This window comes from Jaculus jaculus, chromosome 6 (genome assembly GCF_020740685.1).
Source record: "Jaculus jaculus isolate mJacJac1 chromosome 6, mJacJac1.mat.Y.cur, whole genome shotgun sequence".
Classification (NCBI taxonomy): domain Eukaryota; kingdom Metazoa; phylum Chordata; class Mammalia; order Rodentia; family Dipodidae; genus Jaculus; species Jaculus jaculus.
Window position 1 is genome coordinate 61744293 of NC_059107.1, and position 17431 is coordinate 61761723.

The following is a 17431-nucleotide window of genomic DNA, read 5'->3' on the forward strand; positions in this document are numbered from 1 at the left end:
TAAGGGAATCAGCATTTCAGAAGAGCAGCCAGCAGAGAACAATGTTTAACCCTTTGGAGATGGTCCAGTGGTGGATATTATGACAGGTAAGTAGTGGATTGTGGAGACAATGATAAAAGGTGCTTCTCATTATCTTACTACTTGAGTAATTAACCTCTTCACTTTCTGGCATGGACCACATGACATCATTTTTTTATGCAGAGTAGTGTAAGGAGAAGCACAGAGACCCCTAGTTCAATCAGCATCAGAATCATGCCTCCCAAGGAAAGGAAGTGCAGACTAGTTGGGTGGCTGGTCTCTGAGCACCACCTTCACCTGCTGGGTTCCAGCTCTCTCCATTTCTATTTTGTCTTCATACCCTAGTATGATGAGAAAATGGAATCTAGAAAAGTGACTAACTAGTAATCCTAATACCACGGCCCAACCTGGTTTTAGAACTTCTTTTTTAATATTCTTTTTTATTTTCAAGCAGAGCAGTGGGGAGAGAAAGAGAAAGGGCACACTAGGGCCTCTTGCCACTGCAGAGAAACTCCAGTTGCATGTGCCACTATGCATCTGGCTTTACATAGAAACTGAGGAATCAAACCCAAGCCATCATGCTTTGCAAGCAAGTTCCTTTAACCACTGAGCAATCTCTGCAGCCCCTGGTTCTCGAACTTGTAGCCAAGAGGTTCCTTCCGTTTTCCCATATACTGGAGCTTCCCTAAGGACTTCGAGGGAAAGGAGTGTTAGGCCAGAGCTGAATAAAATTAACATGAATGGGAAAACCCAATCAGAATCAGACTGTCAGCTAAATTTTATTTGGTTTTATTGTTATTTTTCTTTTGGTTTAGTTTGGTTTTTGAGACAGAGTTTCACACTGTAGTCTATGTTGGTTTCAAACTTGTGATGATCCTCCTGCTTCAGATTCACTACTTGACTGTAGTGTGAACTAGGATCACACATAAACACCACTACAACCAGCCATGAGCCACCATACCCAGTAGAGAAGTTTTTGAAGTCAGTATGCTCATTGGGAAGAAATAAATGGGCCTATAATGTTCAAGTTCGCCTTTTCTTTTTCCTTACTTGCTTCTTCCACCCTCTTCATCTGGTCTTCAGAATGAGGTCATTTCCCCAGACATGGTTCTTAGACCTATTCGTTCTCATCTCCCTGTCTTTGAAGCACACACTCAGTGCCAGTCTTTCATCCCTCCCATATAAATGACTTCTAAGTTGACCAGCTTCATGGTTCTGACTTGTGGCCAACACCATATAGGTGTACCCACCACTATTTAAAATATAATCTATCTAAAATCAAATCTACTTCCATATTCACAATTCCTGTCTATAATGCCAATTATTTAGTTGCTTAGACTCATCCAAGTGACTTCTATTCTGTACAAATCACCTTTGCTCTCTCCTCTGCCCACAAATCCAGGCTGTCTCACCTGATGGATCTCACTGATGTTCTTCAGAATCTTGCTTGCTCTCCTTCATGGCATATCTGTTATAATCCTTAGCTGTGCTTTCCTTTTATACAGGGATTTACCTGGGCAGCAACATTCTAGGGCCTAGGCTAAAGGTGTATTTATTTATTTATTTATTTTTTTTCCTTTTTCAAGGTAGGGTCTCACTCTAGCCCAGGCTGACCTGGAATTCACTATGTACTCTCAGGGTAACCTTGAACTTACAGCAGTCCTCCTACCTCTGCCTCCCTAAGTATTGGGATTCAAGGTGTGAGCCACCAAGCCCGGCCTTTTTAAACTTTTCATTGACAGCTTCCCTAAATAGACAATAAACCTTGTAATTCCCCATTCTCCTCCTCTCAAATTCACCCTCCATTGAATCCCTTCTGCCTTCTAATTAGTCTCCTATTTTGATATTGTCATCTTTTCTTCCTATTATAGAGGTGTTGCGCAGGTACTGTCAGACACTGTGAGGTCATGGATATCTAGGCCATTTTGTATGTGGAAGAGTGCATTGTAAGCAGTCCTACCCTTCCTTTGGCTCTTACATTCTTTCTACCACCTTTTCTGCAATGGACCCTAAGCCTTAGAATCTGTGACAGAGATGTCTCAGTGCTTGAATACTCCACTGTCACTTCTCAGCACTATGGTGACTTTTAATTCACCCCAGTGGTCATAAAGGTGTGTTTCTCCTGAACAGTTTTGTATCTGCTTCTTCTGGACACTCCAGGAGTTTTAACCAATGCAACTGAATCTTTTTGGTTCTGTTTTGTTGTTTCTTTATTTGAGATAGTCTCATGTGGCCTAAGCTGGCCTTGAACTCACTGTGTGTCAAGGTGGGCTTTGAACTTTTGATCTTTGTGCATCCATCACCCAGCACTGGTATTATAGGCATGTACCACCATGCTTGGCTGAATCTTTTACAAATTTCTTGACAGGAGGTCCCTGTACCATGCAAGTGTTGTAAATTCAAACTGTACCTCAAAGAGCTAAGGACATAGCTTAGTGGCAGAACACTTGCCTAATATATGGAAGGCTCTGAGTTCAATCCCTACTGCCCACCCTCCAATAAAAGAACCAAACTAAAGATCAAGTAGCTATAATTTTTAAAGATAGGGTCTCATAGGCCTGGTGTGGTGGCACATGTCTTTAATTTCAGCACTCGGGAGGCTGAGGTAGGAGGGTCACTGAATTTGAGCCAGCCTAGAGCTACAGAGTAAGTTCCAGGTCAGTGTGAGCTAGAGTGAGGCCCTACCTCACTAACAAACAAATACAAAAGCCCAGACTGGCCTCAAACTTGCTATGCAGCAAAGAATTACCTTGAACTTATCCTCTGCCTCTTCTTCCCAAGTGCTGGGATTTCAAGTGTACCCTACCATGCCCAGTTTATGTTGCTGAGGATCAAACCCAGTGCTTCATGCAATTAAGCAAGCACTCTACCAAGTGAGGTGTATCCCAGCCTCAAATAGACATAGGACAGGATAGACAAGCAATAGATTCCTTCTCCATCCTTTTCAAGAGTTGGTCTCAGCCGGGCATGGTGGCACATGCCTTTAATCCCAGCACTCCAGAGACAGAGGTAGGAGGACCGCTGTGAGTTCAAGAACACCCTGAGACTACATAGTTAATTCCAGGTCAGCCTGAGCCAGAGTGAGACCCTAGCTTGAAAAACAAAACAAAACAAAACAAAAAAGAGTTAGTCTGAATACACCTCATGTTTACATTTCTTGATCTCAATTCCATTACCTCTTTGTTTGTTGTACTGAGGATCTAACCTAGGGCCTCTTTTGCTCTATCATGAAGCTACATCCCTACACCCTTTTATTTTTTAACTGTTAATTTTGAGATAGGGTCTTGTTAAGTTGCCCAGGCTTGTCTTGAACTCTTAATACAGGGTGACCTTAAACTGGTGACCTTCCTGTGCCACAGGTCCTGCTTAATTCCATTGTCCTTACCCATGTAGATTTTCCTTTCACAAACTCATCCAAGTACTTTTAAGATGTCTGTTCCACTTTTGTGTAGCAGTGCACATATTCTGTAGCAGGAAAGTCTCTGGGTTATCTATCTGGTAATAACATTGAAAGCTGAAGCCAGAGGATGTTGACTGTTCTCAAACATTTCCCACATGTATCCTCTGTGTGCCTGTCACCAGCACCTTAGTCCATACTACACCTTCCACCTATACACAGCTTGGCTATTACAGTCACAGAGTCACAGACTTGCAGTGTAGTTGGATGGAAAAGATAAGGATATCCTGTCCAAACCCAGTATAGAAAAGAAAACTGGCCAGGCGTGGTGGCACACACCTTGGGAGGCAGAGGTAGGAGGATCACTGCAAGGTCTGAGGGTACATAGTGATTTCCAAATCAGCCTGGGCTAGAGTGAGACCCTACCTTGAAAAACTAAAAAGAAAAAGAAAAGAAAACTGAGGCCCAATAAGCTTGGTTTCTTTTGCTGTTGTTGTTGTTGTTGTTTTTTTTTAAGGTCACACAGTAAGAGTAAAGTTGGCCTTAAAACTGACCATTCCAGTTTGGGGAACAAAGCATGCACATACATGTTCTTGCTCATGCCATAAGTACTGGGTGCCTATATCTGAAGAGGTTGAAATAACAGAGGCTTACTTAAGTGTGGTTTCTCATATTGGGAAGATGGGAGATATAAGAATATTGAGGTGGAATATGAGGAGAATTTTACAAAGCAGTCCCTCTGCCTGGGTTTCTCTCCTTCCATTCCAAACTTAAAACACTAGTGATAAAGTTTCCTTAAAACACCATTTGCAGGGCTGGAGAGATGGCTCAGTAGTTAAGGTGCTTGCCTGCAAAGCTTAACAACCAGGATTCCATTCCCCAGTACCCACATAAAGCATGTACCTGGAGTTCATTTGCAGTGGCTGGTGGCCCTGGCATGCCATTCTCTCTCTCTTTTTTTTCTTCCTCTTCTTCTTCTCCATCTCCCTCCCTCCCTCCCTCCCTCCCTTTCTCTCCTCCCCCTGTCTCTCTCTTCTCTTTCTGTGTGCAAATAAAAAAACTTAACACCATTCATGACAAAATAGTTATTTATCCCAAACTGGCTAAGACTTTTAGCCTCCTACAAAAATGCATATACCCCTGCAGTTAATAAAGCATTCTATGTCTAATCCAAATTCATCTTCCAGCCACCTCCATCATCTCTCCCTTTGTTCATCCTCCCCGCTCCCAGCCTATTAGCCAAATCTTCCCACCTTTGAGCTCCTTCAGGGACAGAAGCCTTGTTTGATCCACATTGTACGACCTCCATCTTACCAAGTCCACAGCCAAGCACACTTAAGGACTTAATCACTATGTGCTGATTAGTTCATGGAGGAGGGGGTAAGGGAAAGAAAGATGATGGAAGGGCATGAAACTGGGAAAGAGAAGAGGAAGGAGAAAGAACCAGGTGGGATGCCATGAGTGGGACCAAACCTCTGGCTAGTCCAGTCCTATCAGGTTCTTCACTTGTGATTCTCTTTGTGAGCTCTGGGACCCCATATGTATGTATCAATGATTACTCTTTCTGTGGGTTTCTGTAGCCTACATGGAGTGGGATTCACATTTTTAGAACTGTGGTTCCCATAACAACCAAGCAGGAACTGTTGTCTGTGAAATGTAGCATAGTTACACATGCGCACATGCATATATGCATGAACACATGCACGTGTGTACAAATTCATGCATGTATACTCACATGCACGAGTACAGCACCCCTCACACTTTTACGCATGCATATATATACAAGCATGCATGCATTCACAAGAATATATATGCACCTATGTATGCATGCATACTTGTAGGTGTACATTTGCATAGGCATGTGTACTCATGCACCAGATACCCATGTGCATGCACAGCATGCCCCATGCCTGGCACTGTTTCCATACACTTACAGGAAGTACAGAGAAAAGGTCGATCTCAGAACAAAGATGCAACTAAAATGATCTGCAAGCACTTCTGGCTATCTGCAAAAACAGGTAGATTCAGTGAGTCTGCATTTTTACAGGAAGAAGACTCATGGGCCTTAGAGCAAAGAGGAGACAGGAGAGTGCCGTGTCTGAGCAAACTATGACTTGAGTAACTTGCATTCAAATCCTCATTGAACCATTTGTTGAACTCTGCACTTTAGCTTCTCCACATGCAAAGTTTGTTTCTCCATTGCTGTCACAAAGGGCCTGGCACCAGCCACTTAAGGACGAAAGGTTTATTTTGATGGAATGCAGTCCATCTCGGTGGGAAGGGATGGTGGCAGGAGTGTGAAGCTACTGTGCCCATTGTGCCCACACTTAGGAAGCAGAGACAAATACTGGTGATCCACTCACTTTGTCCTTTTCATTCAGCCTGGTACTCCACTTGGTGGGTTGTTGCCACCCATATTCAGGGCCAGTAGCTAAATCTCTCTGAAAACTCCCTCACTCTCTCAAAGACACACCCAGAGGTGTTTCCTAGGTGATTATGAATCTAGTTAAGCTGAAAAGATTAACTTTCACAGTCGGGGTAACTGATAGGTAAATCTATTCGAGATTAAATGATGCACATAGAATGGTTAGCATGGGCTGCAGTGAATCAAGTGCTTGGCAAGCAAGTGTTCAGACTGGAGTTCAGAACCCATTTGCATGCCAAGTGGGCATGGTGGCCTGCTAGCAATCCCAGCATTCCAGAGGTGGACACGGGATCCCTAGAGCAAGCTGGCCGTCTGTATCAGTCCAGTTGATGAGCTTGTCCCAGTAAAGGTGGAGAACTGTAAGAGGCAGACTTCTAATGTCAACTTCTGGCCTCCACACCTATGCACACACGTGTACTCACGTACGCACATACATATGCAAAAAATGATTGGCATGGTGCCTAGCACCTGACTAATAGGAACTGTTAGCATCCAAATCTTAGAAGTAATTTTTCCTTTGTTTAGTCTAAGAAAACTTCCTGGAGGAGGAAAGAAATTCAGGAGCTAAAGGAAGGAAGGGGGGGGGGGTTAATCTGTTTGGCCACTATACGGTTTCCAGTTCTTACTAATGTCTCCACAAAAGCCACTACACAAGCCTACAAACTATCCTTCCTGCGACTGCACGTCCCAAAGGCTGACCATCACAGAGTGGATGCCCCCCCAACGCCTGGAATTTACTGGACAATCCTGAAGCTAAGTTGGATTTCTGCGCCGCTGCAGGTCTGTGTGTAAACCTGCCCAGGCACGACCCTGGGGCGGAAATACCCTCTCCTTTTCTTCATCTAAGGTTCAACTCAGCTCTTGTCCTGGACCCTCCCCAAACTGGCTTCCCAACCCCCTTAGGTCCCATTGCAGGTCTGGACAGCCAGATTGTGCCTGCCTCAGCAGTTCCATATCAGGCCTGAAGACAAGAGGGCCTCTAGGTGTCCAAGATTTGGCTAGGAACGACCTAGGGCGTGTTCCCTGCCTCTTTTTCTACTTGTAGGTCCAGCAAGGGATTTGGAACAGGAGGACGAGCTCCTAGGCGACATCTGAAGTGCAAGACTGGGGCCCCGAATTTACAGGATGGGGCCTGCTGCAGCCTTTGAAAGACCCTACCTTTCAAGGGAGGTCTTCGCTGATACAACGCACCTGACCTGAGGTCGCCCAGACACTTAAAGTGGCGTTAACGCCGGAGTAGCGCCCGTACCCGCCCCCCTTCGAGTCCCAAGACCGCCCATCCCAACATCTGCTTCCGAGAAGATGCAGGCCCAAGCCAGAAGGGTGGGTTAGGGTGGACAGGCCCTGATTAAAGGTGGGCAGTGGAGGCCACAGCTGGAGGCGCCGGGGAGGAGAGCACTGGGTGGAGCCCAGGGAGAAGACTGGGATCCCGAGGGGGGCGGCGCGAGCGATCCCTGCAGCCTGGGCCGGTGCGGGACCCCATCCCCCATCAAAGCCACCACCTTAGGCGGAAAACGTGGGGTCCCGACGCACCGGCTTCTGGCTGCTTCTGCCTCTACCCAGCTTGCTGGAGAGCCCGCCCCGGAGGAGGGGCCGGCTCCGTCCCGCCTCCCCGCCGCTCCTCGGGCCGCGGCCCCCTCCTCCCTCCGGCTCCCGCGTCCTCCCCCATCCGCGCCCGCCCCTCCCGCTGCGCCCGGCTGGAGGCTCGGCCGCCCCCGCCCCGACTAGGAGGCGGGGGTGCTCGCGGCGCGGCCACCTCCGGCTGGAAAGGGGACCGAGATCCGAGGCCCGGAGGCGGCCTGGCGTCTGGACCCCGCACGAGGGTACTGCCCGTGCACCCCCGGCCCAGGGCCGCGGTGCCCGGCTTCGCCGCGGGTGGAGGAGGTAAGGGCGGGTGGCGCGCGCTGCAGGACTGCCCAGGGGAGGCGAGGCCGGGAGGACCCCAGCTGCTGCCTCCTGGGGCTCCTTCCTCCTTACTGGCCGCCCGACTGGGAGGGATTCTGGGCAGGCCAGGCCAGAGACAGGCAAGGGGTTAATTTAAGGAATTAAAATCATAACGGGCTTGAGATCAGGCTTCCCGCTCCCCCCGCCCCGCCTGTCGCTTACCGAGCCTGGTTGTGGGCAGGGGTGGGCTCCAGAACCCCATTGGGACAGTGGACCTTGGATAATAGGGGCCTGAGGGAGGTCAGAGAGGGAATACCCTGAAACCCCAGCCCGCCCCACCGACTCCTTGAAGGGGTGGGGGAGGGGCTTGGTGCCTAGGCCTGCTGGGCACCTGTGCGGGTGTCCGTGCCTGCAGGTGTGCACGTGTGATCATCTGATGGTGTGCATACGTGTGCACGCATGTTTCTGTCTCTTCACATCCCAGTGCCTGCGTGGGTGGCTGTGCCCAGTGTCTGGAGGTGTGGGCCCCACTGCATTGCTTTGCATGTGTGAGTGACACGGTGCCTGCGTGCACTGCCCACGGTCTGCTTTGAGAGCTGAGTGGGGCCTGCTCTCCCTTCGGTTGAGCCTGCAGCGAGGGGCCCAGAGGGTGTTCTGGGTGAGAGATCCAGGTGCCAGAGCTTGTATGTGTGTGACCTTGGGAGGTGTGTGCATGTTTTCAGGACCAGGAAAGGGGTGCTTATAACAGAAAGACAGTGTCAAGGCTGCCAGGAAGCAGAGGACTGGCCGCACGGACCCCTGTGGGTCTTCACCAGGCTGGAGGTACACGTTGCTGGAGCTAGAGCTTCCGGGCTGACACCCACCCAACCCTCCTGGAAGGCCAGAGGAATTTAAAAGGCAGAGGCATTCCTTTATCTGCCATCCACAGGGAATAATATAGGGGTAATTCATTCAGATGCTTCCAGCAGCCCTTAGAATACTTCAATAAATACATCCTTAGAATACCTCCACCTGCTAGCAAAGGCCTCCCAAAACACCCAGTTCAGAGCAGTGTCCTAAGGATGGCAGCCCTGTGGCCTGTTTGCTAAGTTGGGGTTCTTGGTTAGAGTTCCGGGGAAGATAACCATTTCCTAGGTTAGACGATATCCCAGTCAGCAGCCTGGAGGTCCCTGCTCCACCCTGACTCTAAGTCTCTCCTTTGTGTGAGTTTTATACAGAGGAAGGTAGGGAGAGCTCTTGGGTCCTAAAAATAAACAGGAGGGAGAGATGATGCTAAGACATGGCAGGGAGGTGGAGGCCAGATGGGGAGAAGTTCATGAAAAAACAAACTCTGCTAACTTCTGAATTTTGCTCGATCTGGGCTTAACTGGTAGAGTAGGAACAGAGATCTGTGGCACCCACATTTGTTTCTAGAGTTAGGAGTGCCTGCCAGTTTTTTTTTTTCTTTTTGGGGGGGATATTTGTAGTGGGAAGATGGTGATGGTTGTTGAAATGTAATTGCTATTCTGCCTTTTAATTCCTTAGACCTTCCTCCTTCTCTGATGAAGATGCTTGCATTCAATGAGTGGTACTATGGGCCCTTCTGTGAAAATTTCAAGGTTGATGTAGCATTCTATTCTCAACCTGAGACTAAGAGCATAGGATTTGCAGTCAGTCAGGAAGTGCTATGTTCAAATCTAGTCTGTCACAGTTTCAGTTATTCACTAGGATAACAAGCCACTCTAGATTTTAGAAACTTTGGATACTATTTATTATTTACTTATTGTACTTGGGGGATTGAACCCAGGGTCTTGCCTATGCTGGGCAAGTCCTCTACCACTTTCTGCCTTCCCCAGTAGCTAAGGTTACAAGTACATATACCACCATGCTTGGCTAACAATGACATTATTTCCGTGAGTGGCCTGTGACGATGGGGTCTGTGGGTCTCATTTGGAATTGCCTACACAAGGTGCATCAAGGAGCCTGTCAGCCTCCAAGGCCTCTTGACATGAAGCTTCTAATCATTCTGGCAGCTGGTGCATGCTAGACATACAGACAGCCACAGTCTAACAGTTGGATCTCAAGAGACAAATCCTAAGGTGTAACTGCTTATCTAGCTTCTGCATGTTTGAGGCTTACTACTGTCCCCTGGCTAAACCCTAACTCAATGTGGGAGGGACCACATAAAAGCACGGATACTAGGACTCACTGGAGGTTTCATGCAACAACTTGTTTCAGTCCTCACTGGCCTTGGGCAAGTATGACCAGTCTGAGCCTCAGTTTCCTCACTCTAGCATTTAGACAATGCCACCTCCTTGGCAGCATTGTTGTGGGCATGGTCAATAATTACTAGATGGACAGTAGGTTCACTGCTTTGATGACTGGACTACAAGCACCTAAAGGCAAGAGCTGAAATTCAGATTTTAAAACCCACTGCCTGATATGGATCTTGTGCTTAAAACTCAGCCTTTTGCTGAATGGATGAAATAAAATGGAGTAGCTAGTTATGGTGGTGCACCCCTCTAACACTAGCATTCAGGAGGCAGAGGTAGGAGAATTGCCATGAGTTCAAAGCCACCATGAGACTACATAGTGAATTCCAGGTCAGCCTGGGCTAAAGCAAGATCCTATCTCAAGAAAGAAAGAAAAAGAGAGCTGGGTGTGGTGGTGCACGCCTTTAATCCCAGCCCTCGGGAGGCAGAGGTAGGAGGATCACCATGAGTTCAAGGCCACCCTGAGAATACATCGTGAATTCCAGGTCAGCCTGGGCTAGAGTGAGATCCTACCTCGAAAAAAAAAAAAAAAAGAAAAGAAAAAGAAAGAAAGAAAAAGAGAGAACTGAAAGAGAGAAAAGAAAAGAAATAGAAAGGAGTGAAAAAGTTCCAAGCCCTAGAGCTCAGCTAGAACAAGCTGTGGTGATAAGAAGACAGGAAGTTCTGATACCCCCCTCCAGTCAGTACCTGGATGGCAGTCAGGAGAGCACTTGTGTTTTTCGTTTCTTTTCTTTCTTTTTTCTTTTTCTTTCTTTCTTTCTTTCTTTCTTTCTTTTTTTTTTTTTTTTTTTTTTGAGGTGGGGTCTTGCTCTAGCTGACCTAGAATTCATTGTATTGTCTCAGGGTGGCCTCAAACTCATGGCAATTCTTCTGCCTCAGCCTCCCAAGTGCTAGGATTAAAGGCATGTGCCACTATGCTTGGCTTGTACCTGTTTTTCCAAAATGACTCTTGGGTTCATTTAGTTAATTAGTTAGTCCAGTTGTATGCTCATGAGTGGCAAAAACTAGTTACATGGACTCAGTAGACTTATTGGTCTTTAATGTGGTTCCTCTAACAATGCATTGAGGAAAAGAGAGTTGCCAGAGCCCTTGCCTTCAGTGTGTTGTGAGGATGGATCTGATGTGCGACCAGGACATCATCCCAGCATGTGGTACCTATTCTCCTTGAATAGTGTGGTAAGGAGGGATTTCAGCTGGAGGAAGTTGTCAGGGAAGGTTTCATGCAAAAGGTGACACTGGAATGCTGGGCGTGGTGGCGCACACCTTTAATCCCAGCACTTGGGAGGCAGAGGTAGGAGGATCACCATGAGTTAGAGGCCATCCTGAGACTAACTCCAGGTCAGCCTGAGCTAGAGTTAGACCCTATCTCGGAAAACCAAAAAAAAAAAAAAAAAAAAAAAAGTGACATTGGAATGGAGCCTGAAGAACTCACCAGTTGGAGAAGGGACTTCCAGGAAGAAAGAACATGAACCTTGACTTCAGGATGTGACAGCACCCAGTGCTTCCCTGTGGAGCAGAGTCCCAATGAGGCATGTAGAAGAGAAGCAGAGACAGAAGCTGAAGCCAGCAGCGCTGAATGGTGTTAGATGATTAGATGTTAGATAAACCTGGTATAATAGTGCATGTCTGTAATCCCAACACTTGGGAGGTAGAGGCAGGAGGATCAGGAGTTCCTGCCATCCTCAGATATATAGAGTTCAAGGCCATCCTTTGGTAGATGAGACCCTGTGTCAAAAAGAAAGAAAGAGAGCTGGAAAGATGGCTCAGCAGTTAAGGGGCTTACCTGCAAAGTCAAAGGACCCAGGTTAAATTCCCCAGGTCCTAGATAATCCAGCTGCGCAAGGTGGCACATGTGTCTGGAGTCCATTTGGAGGTCCTGGTGTACCCATTCTCTCTAAAGCTTTGAAAGCCATGAGGATTCTCAACTGGATGATTTAGAGTCCTCAGTTAGTTTAGAGACAGTATAAGTGGTCCACATATTTGAGGATATGTCTATAGTGGGACAGTGGCTATACAGAAGGAGAGTAGAGTCAACTATGAACTATATAGTATGGTCAACAGTGATTGATGAGATCTGAGAAGGGACTGAGAAATCAAGAGATGGGGGTCGCTGTCCAGGGTGCTGAGCAGATGCAGATGGCGAGTATTTCCCAATCTAGGAAATAGAAGCAAGAAGCAGGTTTGAGGGTGTGTGTTGTGGGTATTGTGATTTCAGTGTTAGCCACATTAGGCTTTTCAGTCTCTTCCTGGTTTCTTCTGATAGCACTTTAAGTTTAATTTTAATTTTTTTGTTTTTGTTTTTTTGAGTTAGGGTCTCTTTTCCAGGCTGACCTGGAACTCACTCTGTAGTTCCAGGCTGGTCTTGAACTCACAGTGATCCTCCTATGCCTGCTGGGAATAGAGGTGTGTGTCACCATGCCCCGCTGCAACTTTAAAGGAAAGAGAGAGGAAGAGAAAAGGAAGGAAGGGAGGAATGGGGGGATGAAGGAAGAAAGGAGGGAAAGAAGTAGGGAGGGAGAAGAAGGAGGTAAGAGTTTCAAAGCTCAAGGCATTGGACTATCTGTATCTCTGACCAGTGGAAGTAGGTTAACTCTAAGAATCACTGAAATATGCTTAGCCTCGCCTGTCTTCAGAAATGTCCCTAAATTCTCCCACCTCCTCCCCTGCACAGTGAGCTTGTGTCCACTCAGTGCCTTACCCTCTCTACTCACTCCTCAGCTCATCTCATCCATGGTCATTAGTCCAGTCCTCTTGGCCATCCCCATCACCAGACCTGCTCCTGTGTCACACCATGTATACCACTGCCCAGTCCTTCCCTCCTGGAATCATCTCTTCCCTTAGATTCCTGCTAGAACTCCCATTTCTGCTTTGGTTCTTGGGAGTTTCCTGGTTCTTCTCTGTCCTCTACCTCTTGGAGATTCCATCTTTCCCCAGCTCTTCTCTCTCCACACTGTCACCCTGGGCCTGTTTGTCCACTTCCATTTTTATGCTTAAGTGGATAAAACAACTTGGCGGGGGGGAGGGGTGAGGCATGGCCCTGTGTAGTTCAGTGATAGAAATCCAATTCAAATTATTTTGATCAATAAAAGATCTTTTATAATTTTTTAATTATTTTTTGCTGGGAGAGGTTGAGGTAGACTCTCACACTAGCTCAAGCTGACCTAGAATTCACTATATAGTCTCAGGGTGGCCTCAAACTCACAGAGATCCTACCTCTGCCTCCCAAGTGCTAGAATTAAAGGCATGTGCCACCACACCTGGCCAATTTTTTAACAAACTCCAGATGCATATGCCACCTTATACATCTGGCTTATGTGGGTCCTGGGAAATTGAACCTAGGTTCTTTACCTTTGCAGGCAAGTGCCTTAACCACTAAGAATCCCTCCACCCCCAATAAAAGATCTTGATTCAGCTGGGCGTGGTGGCACATGCCTTTAATCCCAGAACTTGGGAGGCAGAGGCAGGAGGATCACCCTGAGTTCGAGGCCACCCTGAAACTACACAGTGACTTCCAGGTCACCCTGGGCTAGACTTGAGATCCTACCTTGAAAAACCTATTTATATGTATAAAATCTTAATTCATGTAACTATAAAGGGAGATGAGTTGCTCTCAGGTATAACTAAACTCAGTTTCTCAACAGTGGTGAGGACTTCCCTCCAGCTCCTAGCTCTGCTCCATTCTGAGTGTATGTTTTCCCCAACTATGTATGTTCTTTCTCTGTGTGGTTGTCAGAGGTTGTGCTAGACAGCTCTGTCATCCCAGCATGCAGTCCCAGAAGGAAAGAGGAGCTTGTGGTCTTTCATAGGAACTCCCAGTGGAGGACTCTGAGGATTCAGTCAACCATTCTGGTCAAGGAGGTAGGGTGCTGCAACTGACTGGTATGGGACTGGTAACTCTGCCACAAGCACATGAAGTAGGAAGGGGCAGTTTTCTAAGGAAAGGATGAAATGTTACAATTTCCATAAAGTAAGCATATAAAAATATAATGTCCACTGTAGGAATCACAGAGTTGTGGAAGCCATAGAAATGCAAGACTGTATCTTTCTGACCTGCACACGTCTGGGCTCGTCAATGTTCTGTCATGGATGGTGGCAGGGCTAGGGAGATGATGAGGGCCTGGCCTCCCTGATGAGCTTTGGAAGCTGCTCACAGTTGCTGGGAGAAGGGAGGACATCTTTTGTGGTGCAGCCCCTTGTAAGGTGCACATGCTCTGGTAAATAACCCCCACCCATGCTCATGCAGGCAACCCCATTCAAACTCAACTCAACACACACCCCAAAGTAGGAGGGCTACTTGAGAAGAAGGGATTTAATCGAGTGGGAAAGGGACAATAAAAGGTAGTGACTGGTGAATATAATCGAAATACATTCTATTCAATTCTTTTTAAAGTATGTGTACTTCTGGCAGCATCAGGTGAGATTGTGATACATGTTAAGATGGTTGGTCATTTGAAGAGGTGAGACACACCTGAAAGCCTAAATATGGATGCATGCATACATAGATACACACACATATACATATACGCATGCATACATGCCTCTAGTGAGTTCAGCCTGCAGACTCCTACAGAGTCAAAGAATCAAAAACTTTTGAAATTCCAGGTGTGGAGGTGCATGGCTTTAGTCCCAGTACTCTGGAGGCTGAGGTAGGAGGATCACTATGAGTTCAAGTTCATCCTGGGGCTATAGAGTGATTTCCAGGGCAGCCTGGACTAGAGTGAGACTGTGCCATAAAAACATCAAAAACCATTGAGCTGGACTTGAAAGTAGATCTGAGATAGGCATTTCAGATTGGAGGAGCACATGGCGTAAGGGGATGGCAAGGAGGTGCGGCCAGGCAGAAAAGGGAGGCAGGTCTTAGGACTGCAGAAGTTGATTTTGGAAAACTAGAATGCAAAGGAAAATCTCTGACTGTTCTGCCACAGTACCAAGAGTACAGAACCATGCTGGAGTTTGAACAGACAACACTTTTTTTTCCCTTTTCTTTCCTTCTCCTCCCCACCCCACACCCTCTCATCACCTTCTCACTTGCACTCTGGCAATGCTTCATGATGATGCTAAAGTGCGTAAGTCGAGACAAAACTGTATCCAGGAGTGATTCAGTCATTCTTCAGCTGCAGTACATGGAAGGAGGCCATAGGGTGGGCTGCCCTGGGGTAAAGAGTCACCTAGACTACAGAGCCTCTCTTCACCTTGCACATTCTCCTACTGGCTGCACCCCAGGCTTTTCCTTCCCCGTTATCATGGAGCCTGGCTGTCAGGGTGCTACAGAGGCAAAAATAGTGCTACACAAGTGAGAGCACCTAGGAGGCAGAGGCTGGCTGCTCCTTGGGCATTGAAAGAACCCTCCCCTCCAAACCAGAAAGGAGCTGCACTCAGGTGGGCCTCACACCCCCATGCCAGGCTGACAATGCATTTTAGAATAACCTTGCTTTCTAAAAGCTTTGCATGTGCACCTGTGTGTGTGTGTGTGTGTGTGTGTGTGTGTGTGTGTGTACACTCCGGGTCATGTACCAGCTTCATCAGTTTTGCCTGTTGTTATTAATCTATTCAAGTTTTCTGCTGCTTCTTGAGTCAGTTTGATAATTTATATTTTCCTAGAAATGCACTGAATTCACCCAGAATTTAAAGAATTTGAGCCATGAGTTGTACCCGATGGCATGTTAGTAATTTTAAAAAGTTTCTAGGGCTAGAGAGATGGCTTTAGCAATTAAGATGCTTGCCTGCGAAGCCTAAGGACCGATGTTTGACTCCCCAGACCCCACATAAGCTAGACCATAAGGTGACACATGTGCAGTGTCACACATGCACCCAAAGTGGTGCAAGCATCTGGAGTGCAATTACAGTGGCCGGAGGCCCTGGTGTGCCAATTCTCTCTCACGCACACACTCTTGCTCTCACTCATTAAAAAAAAAAAGCCAGTGTGTTGGGCTTGCCTCAAAAAACTAAAAAGCCTTTGTAGGTCTTTTCTGGAAAAATATCTTTTGGATTTACTTCTTAAGGCTCTTTTTTAAATCTTAATATACCTAAAGGGCAGTGTTTAATATACCAGAAGGACAGTGTTATTGGGATAATTATGTAGTATTGATTTAGTGATACTAGACTATTTTTGTGTGTGGTACTGGGGATATGAACACAGCCTGGCTGAAAACAGCCTGGGATATATGAGTCCCTGTCCCTCAAAAAAGAAAAATAAATAAATAAATAAATAAATAAATAAATAAAACAAAAGAAGAAAAAGAAGCCTGGCATGGTGGCTCACATCTTTAATCCCAACACTGGGAAGGCAGACATAGGAGGATCACTGTGAGTTCAAGGCCACCCTGAGACTACAGAGTGAATTCTATGTTAGTCCTACCTTACGATTTTGGTGTGTGTTTTTGTATGGTGTATGAACATGTGTGTATGCACATTCCTGTGTATATGGGCATGCATTTATTGTGGGGACACATGCACATGGGTGCACAGTAGAACATGGATCTGGAGCTGGTTTGTGGTGGCTGGAGGCCCTGGCATGCCCATTCTCTCCCTCTTTCTCTTTGCCTCTCTCTCTGTCTCCTTTCTCTATCTTTCTCTGCTTGCAAATAAATAAATAAAAATACTGTTAGGGCTGGAAAGATGGTTTAGCGGTTAAGACACTTGCCTACAAAGCTAAAGGACTCAGGCTCAATTCCCCACATAAGCCAGATGCACAAGGTGATACATGCATTTGGAGTTGCTTTACAGCAACTGGATGTCCTGGCATGCCCATTCCCTTTCTCTCTCCCTCTCTTCTTCTCTCTCAAATAAATAAAAAAAAAAAAACTATATAAAATATAATTTAAAAAATCCTTACTTCATAAGGTAAAAAGGAGACATAAAGGGTAGAGAAAGGAAGGGAGGAGGATACTTAATAGGTTGATATTGTATATAAGTAATTACAATGATTGTAATGGGGAGGTAATATGATGGAGAATGGAATTTCAAATGGGAAAGTGTGGGGGTGGGGAGGGAGGGAATTACCATGGGATATATTTTATAATCATGGAAAATGTTAATAAAAATTTAAAAAGAAAAAAAAAATCCTTACTTCAGGAAAACAACATTCTTATCTCATCTGGGCATGGTACTAGCCTATAACCCCAGCACATGAAAAGTGGAGTCAAAGCCGGGCGTGGTGGTGCACACCTTTAATCCCAGCATTCAGGTGGCAGAGGTAGGAGGATCACTGTGAGTTTGAGGCCACCCTGAGACCACACAGTGAATTCCAGGTCAGCCTGGACTAGAGTGAGACCCTACCTTGACAAAACAAAAACAAAAAAGAGGGAGCTAGAGAGATGGGTTAGCTGTTAAGGTGTTTGTCTGCAAAACCAAAGGATCCCGGTTTGACTCTCCAGAACCCACGTAAGCCAGATGCACAAGGGGACACATGCCTCTGGAGTTCATCTGCAGTGGCTGGAGGCCCTGGCATGCCCA